Genomic DNA, 18,852 nt, shown 5'->3' with positions numbered 1-18,852 from the left:
TACCTGGTGTCACGATCACAGGGGAGATGCCTTTACCTGGTGTCACGATCACAGGGGGGATGCCGATACCTGGTGTCACGATCACATTCTTTACTAATATTTCATCTTTCACTTAGTTGTTCAAGCTGGTACATTTATATATTTTGATGCCTAAGTTGTCTTACGTTTCACTAAATGGATTGCTGATCTTTTTTGCATGTCTTCAATACTCCTTAAGCCCCTCCCTCTTTTTTTTTCTGGCTCATTAAGATTGCCCAGTCCTATTTTCTACTTTCATCTCCTCATTCAACTACTTTTCAAAGAAGACCCAATTTCTTTTAGCAAAGAATGATTGCATTTACTGGTATATGGGAGTAATTACAGCACAGGGAAGCCTTGAATGTAAACCATAATAGCAAATAATTAACAATTTAAGGATATTCTTATGCACGAGTTTATAACTTTCAAGAATAAAAGTAGTTCATTACAGGCCGAAGGAAAAGACATGGAGACTGAATAACTGTTTTCTCCTTTGACTCTGTATTTCGAGCACCTGAGGGAATTTTATAAATACTAGAGTCTGAGCCAATACCCAGAGTCCCTGATTGAATTGTTTTTATGTGTTGCCCAAGCACCAAGACATGTGAATTCTTCCTATATGGTTCTAATATGCAGCTGATGTTGAGAGTTTAGACACTACCCCTTTAGATTAAGGCAATTTCTTCCAATGTATGATTCTAGTCCACCCCACCATTTCATGTAATGAGTCTCCTGGTGCCAGTGACAACCGACCAGAACCCCTCATCCCTGGCTTAATTAGCTTCTCATTCAAAAACCTTCCAAGAGATATAAAAATCATGTCTAGAAAATGAGTTCTTGTACATTACTTATTTGGATTACAAAATTACTGGCTAAAGCCCTTTTCTTTCTCCACGGATTGAAGTGTGTCTAGAAGAAGTCATGGCTGTCCTCATCTGCTTTCTTATAAACTCACGCTGTCACTTAGTGTGTGGGACACCTGCATCTTCATAAAGAAAGTGGGTGTGGACAGATGAACCTTGCACGTTATCTTTTTCCTTGAGTGGTTTATAGCAGAACTGATCTTTGCAGCATTACTTGTCCCAAACACTCTTGTAATAAGCATGAGTCCAAAGTCTCCCAACTTCGTAGCAGTCAGAATTACCTTCGATTCCATTAATGTGAACAAGCAACGCTATAACACAGTGCAAAAGATCGGTCACTCAGTCCAATTCCATGCAGCCTTAGAATCTCTTGTCAGAATGGGACCAATGGAGCTCAGAAATGCACATGGTGAATCCCTTGCTCCACGGCACTTTGGAAGGCACTGTGATGTCCTCAGCAGAGACGGCCGCTTCAGAAACTTTGAGCCTATGGAATCCAGTGGACTTTTGTCATTTCTGCTAAGAGTCTCTTGTTTTGGTCTTTTCACAGTTACTAATAAGGGAAACACTGAAATCAGCAAGTTTCTGACTGGGAGTAAGCTAAAAGTGGCTTTTGAATATTTTTTTTTTCCGCCTACTTAGCAGATTTCTCTTGTGACAATTGGTTGTTATTTGAGGTTTCATATGGGGAGGAGGAAGCACAGGCAACATCCAATAATTTCAGGCATAAATATTCTCTCTATATATTTGTAACTGCTATTTAGTTCTATTTGAGGTTTATGATTGATCCTTGGCATGTGTCCCCAGGGTATTGCTATGAAAAAAGAAGAAAAATCATGCAAAAGAATTTTCCAAGACTTTTGCAGAACTTTGGTTGAAATTCTAGTTTTCTTCCACACTTTGTCAGTCTTCAGAGAACTAGCCTAAGAAAAGAAAGAATAAAGATACGTACAAGAGCAAGTGTGTTGCAAGACCCCTGCTTAAATCTGGGAAAGCTTGTTTAAATTGGTTTTCCACTGAAAGAAAATTTAGTCAAAAATTTTAATCATACCTATGTTTACTGATGTTAAATGGGGGTTTCGAAGGTAGCAATCAATAAACAGAGATAAAAGCTTCTCCAGAATAAATGAAAAGAAATAATAAAAAGACTCACTAAGCTCAAGTGCCTCCTCTCAACAGCCACTGATAAAATATTAAAAGATTTTCCTTGTGTAATGTCTCTGGAGAGCCATCTTGCTGATCTACTAGACTGTGATTGACAACTGTGAACCCTTGCTGGAAGCCACAAAAGTGTATCTGTAATATTATGCTCAATTGCTGAAGTTTTTCTTCCTAAATGGGGCTAGAAATAACATACCACAGAGTGGTGGGCTTTTAAGGAACAGGATCTTCTTTCCAGTCTAAATGAAGTTTAATTGGCTTTGTTATCAGACACTATGTATCAGGAATGTGAAAAGGAAAACAAATGCCAAAGAACCCTGGAAACAACAGTATAAAGAATGTGTTATACTTAAAGATACATTAAATAGTTCTGGAGGAATTAAAGACTCAGTGGAAGAAATCATATATAGGAAAGTAAGGAGCTTAGAATACACAGTGTTCCTCCAACAGCTCATGTGATGAAGATTTGTTCTCTGGCTAGTGGTACTCTTTGGACAGGTGATAATGATAAGATGTAGAACTAGCTGGAAATAGGTCACTGGTAACTGTCCTTCTGAGTAACTTTCCTCAAGGCTTTTTCCTGTCTTCCTGTTTTCATCCTGTCCATGGAGAAGTGCATAGTCTCCTCCCTCACTTGGCACTGCCACCTTGATACTCAGTCTCTTCTAAGGCCCGATGGAACGTAGCCGTTGACCACAGACTGAAGGGTCTTCCGCTGTGATCCAAAATTACCATTTTCCTCCCTTAAACCAGTCTATGAGGTACTGTTGTCATAGTGATGGGACACAAAAGGGAATGTTTTCTATATTGCTAATGTGTTTTGTAAGCATAGCAATGGAGCTAATGGATTTGTGTGCACAATCTTTATTTATCTCATGAAAACCCAGTGGCATCAGTGATCACATGCCCATTTTACATGGAATGAAGGACCTAAAATTCAGAAGTCAAGGAACTTCTTTCCAAGTTCTTAATAAATAAGTGGCTTAGCTTGAATTGGTAATACTGCAAGTATTACCATGGCATCAGTTGGCTTTTAGGACCATGATGCTCTACCATGATACAAAGTGACTCTGAAGATCTAATGAAGATACGGTAAAGAGGAAACAGTTGGTAGATGTTTATGAAGAAAGAAACACAGAGAAGTGTATTTATTCCCTTGTCTAGCTCCAGGAACTAGTTAATGGGAAGGGCAAAGAAGATAAGCCCACGGATTCTGCAGGGCTTATATTTGACTTTACTATGAAAATCATACAGACTTTTTTTTTTTTGGTTTTTCGAGACAGGGTTTTTCTGTGGTTTTGGAGCCTGTCCTGGAACTAGCTCTGTAGACCAGGCTGGTCTCGAACTCACAGAGATCTGCCTGCCTCTGCCTCCCGAGTGCTGGGATTAAAGGCATGCGCCACCACTGCCTGGCTCATACAGACTTTGAGCATTGAGCGTTCTCCTTTCTTATTCTTACATCATGTCCTGATTAGATAATGCAGTGAAAATCATGGTGTGATATACTGAGGCCATTAGGGAGCTTTTTAGCATGTGGACAAATAACTACTTTGCAGAGGTGGGAGAAGTGGTGGCAGAAGGAACATTTTACTGTGGCTTTCAGGAAACAGATGAGTCGTGTCTGGATTATGGAAACAAACATGGGCTAAATGTTAGACTTAAAGCCCACGTGAGTTATCTGATGATAACTTTTAGATGAGATTTTTTTAAATGTGGAGATCTGGTTTCTAGCATAGAAGGCATTGATGATAAACTATCAAACTCTGAGTATAATCATGAACCTAACTTTGTGTCATGAGTTTACGTACTATAACAACTGCTTTTTCTTCACTGTTTTGGTAACCTTGTCAAGTCCAGTCACCTTTGGCCTCACTAAAATCTCCTTTCTTTTCAGGGTCATTACAATATAACTTTCTTATAACTTACCTCACTTACCCAAAACCCAATGTGCCTGATGGTTACCTTTGGCCTCACTAAAATCTCCTTTCTCTTCAGGGTCATTACGATATAACTTTCTTATAACTTACCTCACTTACCCAAACCCCAATGTGTCTGATGGTTACTTATCACGATGAAACCTAGAGTCAGCCCTAAAACATGTGAACAATTTGGCTGTTCTTTATTTTTCTTTTCCTTTTATGCATGTGTGTGCTATTTGTGTGCTATGTGCATGTATTATGTATTCCTGCATTGGCATGTATGGTCATGAATACCCATATGGAGGCTTTGTGTGCACATGCAGAGACCAGAGAGGACATCATAAGTTTCTCTTTATCATCTGAGCTTTGTTTTACTGAACCAGTAGCTTGCTGTATCATGTAGAAAGAATTCCCAGTGAGCTCCTAGTACCTAAGTGCCCCAGTGGTTTGAGAGATACTATTCTCCGAAGGACTAACGTAGTTGAATACTCTGTCCCTTGTAGGTGGAAAGTTTGGGAAAGATTAGGAGGTATAACCTTGTTGGAGGGAGTTTGTCACTGGGATTTGAGGTTTCAAACCCCTCTGTGATTCTCAGTGTACTCTCTCTCTACCTTGTGGTTATAGATCAAGATATTAGCTTTTAGTAATTTCTTTGCTCCGTCATCATGGACTCAAACCCTCTGAAGCTGTGAACCAAATTAAGGACTTTCTTTTATAAATCACCTTGTTCATGGTGTAGTTTTATCACAGCACTACCAAAGTAACAAGCTGTCATTCTACAAGACTGAAGCTATTGGTGTGCATGTTAGCATGTTAGCATTAGTTTGAGTGCTGGGGATTTGAACTTAGGTCCTTATTCTTGCACAATAAGCATTCGTACCAACTAAGTCACCTTCTCAGTTCTCCCTCATGTTTTCTAACCTATCCACTTCTCTGTGGGAGTATCTGGAGAAAAGGGCTGGGGATTTTAGAAACTGTTCCTAAGGTCATCTCTGTCTGTCCTTCTCCTCACCCTTGCTTTGATCATCCCGTTGTCTCCAGGTTCCCCATTATTAGCCTTCTGCCATTATCACCAACTTCTTTGATTCTTGTGACTAAACTTCTTCCATTTTATCTTATGCTTTTATTTCATTGTGCTTCACCTCATATACATATGGCTTTAACAAGGCATAAAAGATAATATAATTCATGCTGCATCTTTTTTCTGTGATTCAGTCTGAGGCATTCTGCTTTCTGCTCCACTAATATGTGTGTGTGTGTATGTATACATATATATGTTGAATAAAAATTATTTTGAATAAAATCAGTGTGCTATATTATTTAAATACATTTTAGTATCTGAAACTCATGCATCAAAAATGATAACTAGATAAAGGGGGATAATGTCAAAAGTTGCTTTAATATTTATGTGATATTTAGGCAAGTATGTATGCTATTTAACCTTTTATATTTAACACTTTGACCATGAGTAATTAATAAAAAATAATTTCACAAACCTCCAAATATCTGCAAAAATGTAAGTCTACCACCAGATGATGATATTATCTTTAATTTCATGGTAAATTCCCTGAGAAAGGATGGTATCAAAATTGTCATTTTTATGTACTAGCATTTTTATCTATTAGCTTTCTTATCACATAGTAATATGTGTAAACGGATTGATCGCAATGTTTAGAGTCTTTTTGTTCATTTTTCAATTTAGACTGAAAACATTGCTTTCCTTACTTTTCACTGTCACAACCATGATTTTGTCTTCCTTATCTATTATATCTATTTGGCTTCTTAATTTTGTAATTTGAGATTCAAATAAACATATAGCATGGTTTTATTGTCCAGTTGAATTACCTTCTTCATCATCCTGGAATTCTATATTAATCACTGATAATATTCCCTATTGCAATCTAATTTGCCTTTTGATACTGTACCCATTTCTACTTTATATTGATGACGCTTGATAGGATCCATGTATCAGTTACGTTTCCCACTGTGACAAGGAGCAAAGCATACAGGAAAAGGGCTTGATTTGACTGACAGCTCTAAGAGGCATTGTGTTAGGAGGAGGAGGTAGCTGGTGGTGTGGCACCTGCAGTCAGGAAGCAGGGAGTGAACAGAAAGTGGGACTGGGTGGTAAAATCTCAGGTCTGTCCTGGAGATTCATTTCCTCCAGTTAGACTCCACATCTATAAGGTTCCACAACCTTCGCAAACCCTGTCAGCTGCTGAGGACCACGTCTGCGAACACATGAGCCCACGTCTGCAAACACATGAGCCCACGTTTGCAAACACATGAGCCCATGTCTGGAGAGCATCTCACCTTTGAACCATGACATGCATATATTTGTGTTGTCTTAACATCAATGTATCTGTTTTAATCTTTAAAATTTTCCTGTAGCCAAATATAATTGGGTTTTTATTTTTCAAAATACATCCTGACAATATATGTATTTTAATTATAATATTTAGGCCATTAGCATCTAAAGTATTGTCAATATATTGAGGTTTAAATTTTGTGTCATATTGACCTTTCCCCTTGTCTCTTTTTATGAGTTTTAGAGTAATTTGTACTTTTCATGTCGTCTTCACTGTCAGCTTAGTGAGTATATCTCTAAATATACTTTATTTTCTTAGCAACTACTATTGTGATATATATGAATGATAAATACATGTATACAGTACATGTATGACATGTAAATATGTAAAAAATCATGTGTGTGTCTGTGTGCGTGTGTGTGTGCGCGCGCGTGTGTGTGTGAACTTACTCATGAGCACTGTGCTTTTGAAGGCCAGAGGGTGATGTCCATGGATGCTCACTACCTTATTCTATTTATACAAGTTCTCTCATTGAACTTGGAGGTGCCATATCAGTTAAAACCCTGGGATTGGCCTTTTTCTGCCCCCTTAATTTTCAGTGATTACAAATGTACCACATCCAGCTTTTTATCTTGGTGCTAGGGACCTGAGTTGAGGTGTTCATAGTTTTTTTGTTTTTTTTGTTTTTTGTTTGTTTTTTGCAACACACACTTTATCCACCTAATTGCCTCCAGAAGACGTTTGAAGGAGAAGGCATGTGTCATCCACTGGAGATGAGGATATGGGGGGAAAGAGACAACAGGAATGGTCTGCTACAAAGCTGAAAACAAGGACTGGGAAGCTGGATTTGTAGGCGGGGAGAAGAGTGAAGATCTGAAGTTAGCCTACAGGCTTCTCTGGTCACGGTGACTACAGATATTTTTCATTACTTTATTTGATTTTATTGTATTCTATTGCTGGGGAGCACATTCAGAAACTTACTTGTGGTGGGAGAATATTCTATTATTTTCAGTCCCATCCATTTTCAACATTTTTGACATACGTAAAATTTGTATTTAAGAGTTTAAAAGAAAAATAGCTACCTTTTAAATTTATCTACACTTATTGTGTCTTTTCATCTCTTTGGATTCGTCTGTGTTTCTGTTATAAATGGTTCTTCTCCTGAAGAATTTCTATTAATATTGCTTGTGATTTGACTCTGTTATCAAATAATCTTTTCAGTTGTCATTTTTAAATGAAGTTTATTATTATTTTTTTAAAAGACATTATTTTTTTTTCCCCTGGAGAATAACATACTCTTTCGTGACTTCTTATGCTTTCAGCATTAGAATTACGTCATTTCATGATTTTATGATTTGTATAACACATAACTGGAATTCTATATTAATTGCTACTCCTGTCATTTCCAGCAATCTTTCTCAGTCTCACTCTGTCTAATCTCACCCCGGGGCCTCTTCATTTCAGATGAAACATTTCCATCTTTAGGATCTGCATTTACTTATTTCCCATTGTCTTAATCTCTTTTTGTTCATCAATATTCCCTTCTGTTGAACACATGAAGCTGATTTACGCAGTTTTTTGAGGACTCGGCCCCATCCATGGTGTCACATGGGTCATTTTCTGTGTCTGTTAGCTAGTTCTTATGTAGATGAGGGGTTATATCTTTCCGGTTTTGAATGTTTGCTCTTCTATGTTGTATTAGTAATTGGGAGTGTCTGTATTTGGATGTATTCTTGTTAACTGTTTAGATCCTCGTGGGCTAGGTTTTAGCTCAGCCAGGACAGATGTCAAGGGCTTCACTCTGGTGATGACTGAACTGAGAAATGCTGTAAGCATGAATCTTTTTCCCTTCAAGTCAATGAGGACACAAGCCTTTGTGTCTCCCTCACAGATTTCTGGTCTGGTGATCTTGCGACAAAATAATTTCATCTATTTCCTGTGTCTCAGCCACTGTAAGTCCGATTTGGTTCTTTTCTAGGACCCTTTATATGCTAGACAAGGTCTATGTCAAAGAACTCTACCTTCAGCCTTTTTTTAAAACAGTGTTTGTATTTTGATGACTTCAAAAGTATCTTAAAGAGGTATAAACCAATGACTGTAGGTATTCAATAATCCATAGGCCCATTGCCACAAGTATGTTCTTTTTAAACAGTTCTACCTAAACATGTATTTATATTCAATAATGACTATACAAAATATGAGACAATGTATAATTTTTTTGAATCAAACAATTAATCGGTAACTGTAGGGGGATATTTGATTACACTGTGAACCCTGAGTTTGCTTTTGCATTAATTAAATAAGACTAACCTTGGGTCAGAAGGATTCATTAGCAACTAGTTGACCGAAAAGAGTGATAGAGTCTCAGAGGGTATCCAGGAGAGATAGAGAGACACAGGAAGTCACAGGGTAGGATTTTGACTGGTGCAGATAATTCTAGTTTGGCAAAGCAAAAGCACAGGTGTTCAGTCGATGCCAGCAACGAGAGAGGGTTAGCTAGTTGTTACCAAACCTTTCTGAGCTCGCAGATCTTCACCCCAGACTTTGAATCTTGAATCTTACTCATAATTAGAAAGACAGAGATTTAGTTAAAGCTACTTTTAGTAGCAGAAATAGGGCCAGTATCTGCAGGAGTAGAATCCTCACCAGGTGAGGCCTGAGCATCCAAGTCACTGCTACAGCAGGTTGAAAACTGCCAGAGTTGCAATTGCTGGTTGAGATTGCAGTAGATTAAAAGCAAAAAGCCTTTATTTTATGCAAATTTTCAAACTTTATCTCCCCACCTGTCCAACATATTAGAATAATTGGAGAGCCCTGAGCTCAATTAGAATAGGGTTTTATAGTAGTAAAAATGGGTATGAGGTGTTTTTGAGGGTTAGGACCCCTGATTGACTGACATTTGCTAGGGGTGTCCTGGTGAGTGTGCTCTGGCAGGTGGTCCTATTTACAGTTCTTGGAATGTTAGGCATTTCCTTTGGATGGTCTGTTTTTGGGTTGTGCTCAGGTAATCTTAGTTTATGATCCTTTCTGAGACCAGGTACTGCTTCAGGGTAAACCACTGAGACTCAGGGCTCCATTTAAATTTTTCGATGGCTAAGTTCTACCCTGGCAGGTGATAATGGTTGAGAGTAAATAATTTCCTTTGGGTGATTTGTTCATATTAAGCTTATCGTGGCTGGCTTCTGCAAATATCATTTACTTTATATAAATATATGTTTGACCAAAGATGAGTATTTATGTTTTACATCAGTATTTAATGAGTTAAAATACCGTATTTTATTAGGCATATCATGTATTGTCTTCAAGTAAACATCAAATTTAAAATATCGCACAAACAACTAAGGTTGCAAAGAAATGTTCAACAATATCACACTTTAAATAAGGAAAGGATAGCACTATATACATTTTTAAGGGTAGAATCAAAAAGCACTATTTATAAAGAACAAAAATTCAAAATAAATTTCTTCTTTTGAGTTCATGAGGAAAACCTGTTCACCTTCCTACAATTGTGAGAAAAGGGGCCATCAGAGCAAATAAGTAATAACCTTACAGGCAAATGAATTTGGGTCAATGCTATGCAAAAGTAAGCACTACTTCAAATTTACCAAGGCAGGCGAGGTTTCTCCCAGCTAGTAAGAGGGTCGGTGAGAGGGCTCAGTAGGTAAAGGGACTGAGGCCAAGCTACCAGGTTCATCTCTGGAACCCATTTAGTAGAAGAGAAGAACCCACTCTGCCAGCTGTGCTCTGACTCCCCCCCATCCCCCCGCTATGGCAAATAATCTCGTATGCACAATCCATATATGCAAATACATAAATAAATTAAAAAATATAAAGGAACGTAAATGTAAAAAGTTGCAGTTTTCTGAAACACCAGTTTGTGATTCAGAGGCATGGCTATGAAATACCTAACACCAAGGATCACAGAAATTACCAATGAGCTGTATACTTTATTATAAATATTCTTCATTTCTCCTCCCAAAATTCCACGTGAAGAAAAATTGTGCCCATCAGTATGATTTGTTGTGAATTGATGACTAATCTTGAAGCATAGAGTTATATCTAAACCGCTTTAATCATGTATTCATGGTCATCCCAAGCATTCCAAGCATTGCCCCGTGTGTGTCAAAGTTGTATAAACACCTACTTAGTCGATCATAAATATTTTTGAAAGCATTCCTCTCTTCCTTTTTGCTCTTTAGATTACATTCCTGAGGGGAAAAACCAACTTTAGCTGAGGTCAAAATCCAAGTTAAAAAATAGTTTTAAAAAATGCTTCTATCTTTCTACAGCTCTACTGACTAAAGGCCAGGTGTGATGTTTAGTTCTTCCTCTAAACGCTCCTTCTTCCGTGTCTGACTCCATGCCGTATGTGTCTTTTATCTCATTTTTTTCCCCAAAGTGCTTCTAGCCCATAGTTTGTCTTTCTTTACTTTATCAAAGTGCCAGACAAAGGTCTTCCTTATTAAATGTAGCGTCTGTATTCAACTTCTGGGAATTAAGTTCTTGGTCATTTTCTTATCTACTTTTGAATATGAAGTTATTTGATGCAAGCATATATTATTATTCATTAAACTGTCTCTTTATGTTAATGAGAGCAATCTGATATGCTGAAATAATTAACAATGTATTGTTATTCACCATTACAAGGAAAAGGGCACTCTGTTCAAAAATCTGTGTAGGTTTCAATAATTGGTTCATTGAGTCAATAAAAAAGAAATTAGCTTTCTTAATTTTGCAAAAGCCATTTGAATAGAGATCCCGGGGCTCATAAGAACAAGAGAGAAAGAATGATCAAATTTTCTGGAAGAAATGGATTTGATGAACTTATTATGATACTGATATTTTTAAAAAGCAGAACATGTGCACTGCATTTCAGATGTTTTAATCAATATTTTATATTTCCACTCACCTTTAAAAGTTAGAATTAGTCTCTATATTTTTGTGGGGAGGGGAAGGAGGGAAAATTGTGGTCAGGATATAATACATGAGATAATAATAACAATAACAGCAATAGTTTATTTAAAATAAGAATTTAAATACATAAGAATTAAAACAACTATATTTTAAGTTAATTTTAGGTTTATAGAAGATTTGGGATTAGCAATAATTCCTATGCACCCTCTTCCTCCACCCACAGCTTCATACAGCCCACAGGTTGTATCAGTTCTGTATCCATTGTTATCAGCGGTCCAAAGAGTTGGTAAATATGAATAAAGCTTTTATTTATATCTGTGTGTAATTTTGGGAAGGACCAAAGTTTTCAATATATTTGAGAAAATACTAAAAAAAAAAGAGATTGTTGGTGTTTATGGTAAGGATATATTGAACTTTGCAACAAAATGACCAAATTGTGTCTCAATGAGACATAGAATTGCTACTTTATATTTTCACGATACAATATTATTATAAAAATGAAGTCAAAAAAGTGACAGAAGAGATGGCTCAGTGAGTATGAGAGCTGACCAGCAAGCATTGTGACCTGCATTCTAGTTCCCAGAATCCACGTCAAAAGGCAGGAATGGCTTCCTAGGGCTAGCAGCCCAGCGTTGTCAAGGGGCAATGAGGAGCAGATCTCAAGAGCTCTTGAGAAAGCTGGCCTTGGACAAACTTTGAAGTTTCAACTTAGTGAGAGGTCTTATTTCATGGCAATATGGCAGAAAGCCACAAAAGGAGATAACCTGATGATATGTTCTGTCCCTTGAATGTACAGGACATATACCTACGTGTTCACATGCACACACTGCACACTCACACAAAACACATCTAGAGAACAAGAGTGATTTTATCAATATGTAATCTTTTACTAGATAGTCTCCTTGGAAATACTGGGTCATGTACACAATATTTCACACAGCTGACTCATGTCCACTTTGAATAAGGTATGCGTCCAATAAAATACTTCCAATAAAATAAAACATTTTCCTAATAACTGATAAATCATGCATTTTTATATTAGTAAATTCATTATTCACCAAGATTTTTTATCCTCCATTCTATTAAAAAGCTATCTGCTTATGATGCACCATATCTGCCAATTTTCTTTACTAGTATTACTATATATATATATATTCCATTTTGTTATCGATTATTTTAATATGTTTCCATTTCTTTCATCAATATGCAAATACTTGAGTCTAGCACCTCATTTTTACTCTTATTGTTCCTGAGGCAGTTCTGACCCTATAATGCTTGGAGTATTGTCTACATTCACTAAATATTTAACAAATACAGTACTTGATCATACTGTACACTGCTAAATGCCTATGTAACAATCAGCAGCGTCCTCTTATATCCTGTATTTTTCCTGCAGAATTCTTATTTTGTTCAGAACCCATAGTTTCCATGAGGCTTCTTACTTCACTTACCCATCATTACTTCTGGTATTTCCATTTGAATAGGTCTATGGGACTCTCTGGAAAATAGCAAGTCAGGTGACACAGGAGTTTTTCCCTCTAAGGTATCCTCTTTCAGGAACAGTCGGGGTCGTATGGCTGCTTTTTATTCTATCCCATCCCATTTTCGTGTGAAACTTGGCACTGTGGAAGGTCTTGTGTGAAGCTGAAGGAAGTTGGCAAGAAAATGCTCTAAGAGTGGCTGATGGAGACAGAAGAAGGACAATGGTGTTTGAAGTCCCCAATTAAGGCAGTCTTGAGTAGATCCTACAAGTATAATATGTTTTGCGGAGTGCTATATCTCTTTCATTAGAATTCTGGCTACTTGCAAACTCAGCTATGTTAATATTAAGCAACATAAGAGCATGCAGCAGGATAGAAGGCTTAGCTGTGAAAGCAGGAAGAGCCATGTTTAGATCTGTGAGACCCACATGCAAAGCCAGGAGCAGTGACACATGTCTCTAATTCCAGTCCTCGAGAGCCAGAGGCAGACACATTCCTGTGGCTTTCTGGGCACCAATGCAGCTAAATTGTTGAGCATCCATTTCAGTTAGATCTTTTCTCAATAATTCAGGCAAAGAATGATCGAAGGGTCATTTGGCCTCTGGTCTCCACACACAGCAGTAAGTCGTGCAGTTCCTATAGTCTATTTCTTTTACCCCATGGGATGGCCATGATGAAAATCACATTTTATCACTTTCAAATTTAGTTCAGTGTTTCACAATTACTTTTAACAATAAATGAGAAGCTCTAATTGGAAAAGTCAAGATGTCATTAATACTATTACTTGGACTATAGTAATTTATTTTTATATAACCATTAATATCTTTACCACGTAACAGGATGATAATATGCATAAACTCCAGCGCAGGTGACCCTTTTAATTTTCACTATTGGTGTCAGTAGAGGCATAGAAATACAATTTTTTCATTAAAAACAAGTGACCCAAAGAGTTCAGTGTCAGATGTAATAACATTCTGGTATTCTGTGATATTGGCTTATGGATATTATTTAATAGGCTGTCAAAAGTCATTACAATTTATTTAAAAATGGCATCGAGTACAGATTATTCATGTGGGAAGAAGGTGCATCTAATTCATAGCAATAACCATTTTATTGTATTATACATAGTTACTGAATACATCTATATATAGTTTTCAGTACCGTTTTATTGAAGGTATTCAGTTCAGTTGTGAGATGATTAGTCTGAATGCCTCAAGTCTATGAAAGGGACATAAAAACTTTTGAAGATTTTAATTATGAGGTGGCACATGACTATCAAACAGGCTCCGACGGCCAGAAAATGTTTACTTTGCTTATGAGTTGTATGCAAAATTACTTTTTCATAAGCAACACGAAAATTTTTAAACAACTTTTTTTTTTTTTAAAGAATACAAAAATTGTAGGAGCCAGAGGGGTTGAGGACACCAACCATGAGAACATGGCCCACAGAATCAACTAAGCAGCGCTCATAGGGGCTCACAGAGACTGAGGCAGCAATCATGGAGCCTGAGTGGATCCGCCCTAGGTAGGAGAAGTGGAGAGAGCGGAAAATACTATTGGTATCTATTACATAAGAGCAGAGTCCCTGGCACTTAGCTGGCTTTTGGGAACCTGTTCCCCAGGCTGGATTACCTTGCCCAGCCTTGACACAGTGGGGATCTGGGTCCTGCCTCAACTTGATGTTGGGAGCTAGCCTCTTTCTGAAGGGGAGGGAGGAGGAGAGGAAGTGGAAGGGATAGGTGGGAAGGGGAGGGGACTGTGGTCGGTATGTAAAATAAATAAAAAAATGATTATTTAAATAAAACAAAACAAAGCAACTGGAAAAAAACGATATATTTAGGAATCATGCCATACAAAATAATAATCAAGGTGTCTTTCTGCCTTGGGGAAGCAGAGACAGGACAGGCTAGCCTACTTGGTGAGTTACAAGCCAGTTGATCCCTTACAACAAAAAAATAAAAATAAAAACCCAGGAGGTAGGCAGCATCTGCTGAAGAATGAATGGCACTGAGGTTGTCTTTTGTTCTCCACAGGAAAATGTACATTTGTACCTGAAAAAACATGCACATGCATATGTGAATATAAAGGCACAAAAGAATCATAGTCTCAACACTAGTTAGGCTGTATTTGTCAAAGAAATTAGTGGAGGAGCAGCTTTGGTGATAGATGGTGTGGCCATTAAGATGGTGTAAGAATAGGGACAGGAAGCAGTCTATAATGACTTGAAGAGTGTAGGGAAGGCTTACATTTGTCTTAAGAGCAGAGAAAAGCAATGGGGCAGGAGATTGGCATAATAAGCAAGGAGTTACCCAAGAGCTCCAAGTCTGGAATTCCCAAAATGTGTTTCAAAGATATCAGTGGGAGAGAGGGGACTGCAAGTTCACTGGAGAATTGGGGGCCAAATCTAATATTGTTACTTGCTTTCTTGTATACTGAAGTTAAAAGTTATTTTTGTATTTGAAAATGTTTTACATTCTCTTACCTTGAGGGTTAAGCTTCCATCCCATCAATTCATGAGGACACACTGAAATTGCCTAAAACACAGAACCGTTAATTTCATACAATTAGTGATCCAACAAGAGCTAATCACAGATGAAATGTAAAGACAAATGGATGAATCAAAAAGGCATAATTTTATTTCCATTTAGCAATATGTTAAATATGCAGAGGAAAGAAGAATGACATGAAGGAAGGTTTATCAACTTCTAAATTGACTTTAATTGTTGACATGTTTCACTGTGTTATTAAAACCGGATGGGAACTGTGTCAGAGTTAGTATGGATTCAATTTTGTGCAGGTTGAGCCTGAGGTCCTTTTGAGGTTTGCAGATCAATATATCAAATAGACAAGTATATGTGAGGTCAGAGAGTCCAAAATGTGAGTAAACTTAGAGCCATCCACAGCAGTTAAAATCAGGATGGATGAGATACACAAAGATATAGGAGCAAATAAAATCAGAATTCTTTGTCTTTAATTTTAAGAATTTAAGCATTTGTTGCTTAAATGAAGTATTATTGTCCTGTGATTAAAACAGAAAAGGAGAGTTTGGAGGAGAAAGGAGAAACTGGTAAATCATGGAGCTAAAGAAATAATTTTTTAAAAAGGTGTATTTAGACACATCCATGCTTTAATGGCCTATGGAAAGGACCTGATTAGGAGAGCATGGAGAGATGGCTCAATGGTTAAGAGCACTTACCACTCTTACAGAGGACCCAGGTTCAGTTTTCAGCTCTGTTACTCTCTTCTGACTTCCCCAAAGTGACAGACACAGCACACATCTAATGCACATATATGCATACAAGCAAAAGGCCAATACATATAAAAATAATCTTTAAAAATGTTGAAATAACTCTTCCTTAGATAAGGTCATTTTCACCATCTCTCTTCACATATATGTATATATATTAATTATTATACAAATAATACAAATGGAAAATATATTTAAAGAAATAAATAGGCTTATGTGTTCTTTTTATGTACATATTAATCTCTTGGTTATCTGGAATAAGTATTTATAACAAAACCAAATAAATTCCTTAAGTGATAGAATCTCATAACCTTGATTGTCAAATACATAAGACTATTCAGCAACAATGAAAGCAGTTATCAAATCAAAGAAAACTGACAAATTTGGAAAAGTTGGCAACATATATGATGAAGATTTAGGATATGATACAATATTCCTAAAATTCAGTAAGAAAAGTTTGACCACTGAAATACAAAAAAAGTCAACAAAACTGAATAGCCAGTTTAGGAAAAAGACTTGCATATTATTGGTAAACTTGAAAATAAATATTCAGCAAATAGTCTTGCAGACCCTAAAAGAAGCTAACTCCTTATTGGAAAGATATACTTCCACCGTCTGGCTCAAACTAATACTGATTGATTATTTTTATAATCAGTTTCTGTGGACAGAAACTCAGAAGAAGTGAGGTCTTTCTGTAGGATAAGTTTTTGTGTCTTTAAAGCTTATTTAAAAAATACTAAGCCACCAAATATGATAAATGCTATTGGAATTCAAGGCTCTGAAGAGGATGCAAGGAGATCAAGAATGCCTCTTTTCGGTGCACCCACACACTGAGACAATGGGGATGTTCTATCAGGAATTCACCAAGGCCAGCTGGCCTGGGTCTGAAAAAGCATGGGAAAAAACTGGACTTGCTGAACATAGCAGACAATGAGGACTACTGAGAACTCAAGAACAATGGCAATGGGTTTTTGATCCTACTGCACATACTGGCTTTGGGGGAGCCTAGGCAGTTTGGATGCTCACCTTACTAGACCTGGATGGAGGTGGGTGGTCCTTGGACTTCCCACAGGGCAGGGAGCCCTGATTGTTCTTCGGGCTGACCAGGGAGGGGGACTTGATTGGGGGAGTGGGAGGGAAATGGGAGGCGGTGGCTGGGAGGAGGCAGAAATCTTTAATAAATAAAAAAAAAATAAATGTTAAAAAAAAGAACGTCTCTTTTCCTAACCATCTAGAGGAATGCAGATGTGTAGAAATGGAAGGTCGGGAAGTTGAGAGCTCCATGTCTTTCAAGGCTGGAAATAGCATTTTATGTATATTTGCTCATTTAAAATGAATTTTTTATGATGGATAAAAATGTAATTTTCCAGAAGACATCATACATCTATGTTTTAACTCTGTGATCGTATGCTTGTTGACCAATGTGCTGTTCACATATTCAGAATTTTCAGGACTATTTCAGTGTTCATGAAAATATAACCTGAACTGTCAGCAATGATATTTAAAATGCATTATCTTTATCAATAGAAGTTTCTGTTGTTTTGATAATGTCAGGATGATGAATAACACACAATCAGGGAACTGCCCAGAGCAAACAAGAAGAAGTAACTCAGGATGGATTCATCTTTCAATAAATCCAACGCATTCTCACCTTATGATCTTAACATCCCAAGAAGATAGGCTTAATTTAAAATTTATTTGCATGATTTGAACTCTTGAACCTTTGATTTAATAGCATGTTATGCCATTTTGCCTAAATGACCATGATTTTTGTATTCATATGGAGATGAAATATTCTAATGTAGAATATTGACAGGGTCATTGAGAATTTATCAAAATATTAAAGAGGCAGGTTGGTATAATTACAATTTCATGGTTCATACTGCCTATTCAAAATTTCTGAACACAATTTGTTGAAACACTTAATAAATTCCTGTAAAACCATGCTGTGATTTTTTAAATAAATGCTTGTTCATGTGATGAATGAAACTGGAGCTAAAGTACTCTTTTTCATTTGAATTTTTCTTCTTGCACAATGGTTTTTCAACCTTTACTGTATGTATTTCAATATTTTCTAGGAAGACCTAAAAAATGTAGCGAGAGAGGCCAGCACCCTTATCTACTCCAGAGACTCAAGCAGAAGCTGTGCCTCTTGCGGTGGGCATTGCTGTTTTTATTTTATTTTCACAGATGAGGGTAGGGCTGAATTTGTTGTGCCCAGAGTCTGTGCCCCAAGAGACCAGATCTGATGCAAAAGCAGAGGTGGTTGGTTTTGTTTGGTTTGGTTTTCTTTTCGAGGCAGGGTTTTTCTGTGTAGTAGTCCTGGCTGTCCTGGAATTCACTTTGTAGACCAGTCTGGCTTGGAGCTCACTAATATCCACCTGTCTCTAGCTCCAGAGTGTTTGGATTAAAAGGTGTGCCCAGCTGGGCCATAGTGTCAAAGAGTCTTTTAATTGCGAGTTCGAACCCTGGTTTCTCAACCGTCCTGACGCAGAGGTGAAGCAGAAGAGACCCTGAGCAGCAGTGGGGCAAAGTATATATTGGAGGTAAAGCAAAGGCGGGGAGTTTAGGGGTCTGCAGTCTGCATAGGAACAGATGCAGGGTTGGTGTACTTCTGAGCTGGAGGCACCTATCTTTGGTTAATTGGTTAGTTTGCCTTTGCAAGGACGTTGCTCTATCTTGGGTTGCTGTGGTTACTATATTCCACCTTCATCAGAAAAGCATGGCCAGAGCCTGCTAGTCTAGCCTCTGATTGTCTCTTTACCATAGTGGGGTGGGGATATCTTGTGCTTTCTTGTGTGTTTGTGTGTGTGTGTGTGTGTGTGTGTGTGTGTGTGTGTGTTTCTTGTTAATTTAGGACAGAGCAAGGTCCTGGGAGCAGCACATCCTGCTGACTCAGGAGCCCACCTCCTGCTGGGTCTTTCCAGGGATCTCAGGAAG

The sequence above is a fragment of the Microtus ochrogaster genome, chromosome 4 (assembly GCF_000317375.1).
Source record: "Microtus ochrogaster isolate Prairie Vole_2 chromosome 4, MicOch1.0, whole genome shotgun sequence".
Lineage (NCBI taxonomy): Eukaryota > Metazoa > Chordata > Mammalia > Rodentia > Cricetidae > Microtus > Microtus ochrogaster.
The sequence above is the reverse complement of the archived record's forward strand: the minus strand, read 5'-3'. Positions refer to the sequence as shown.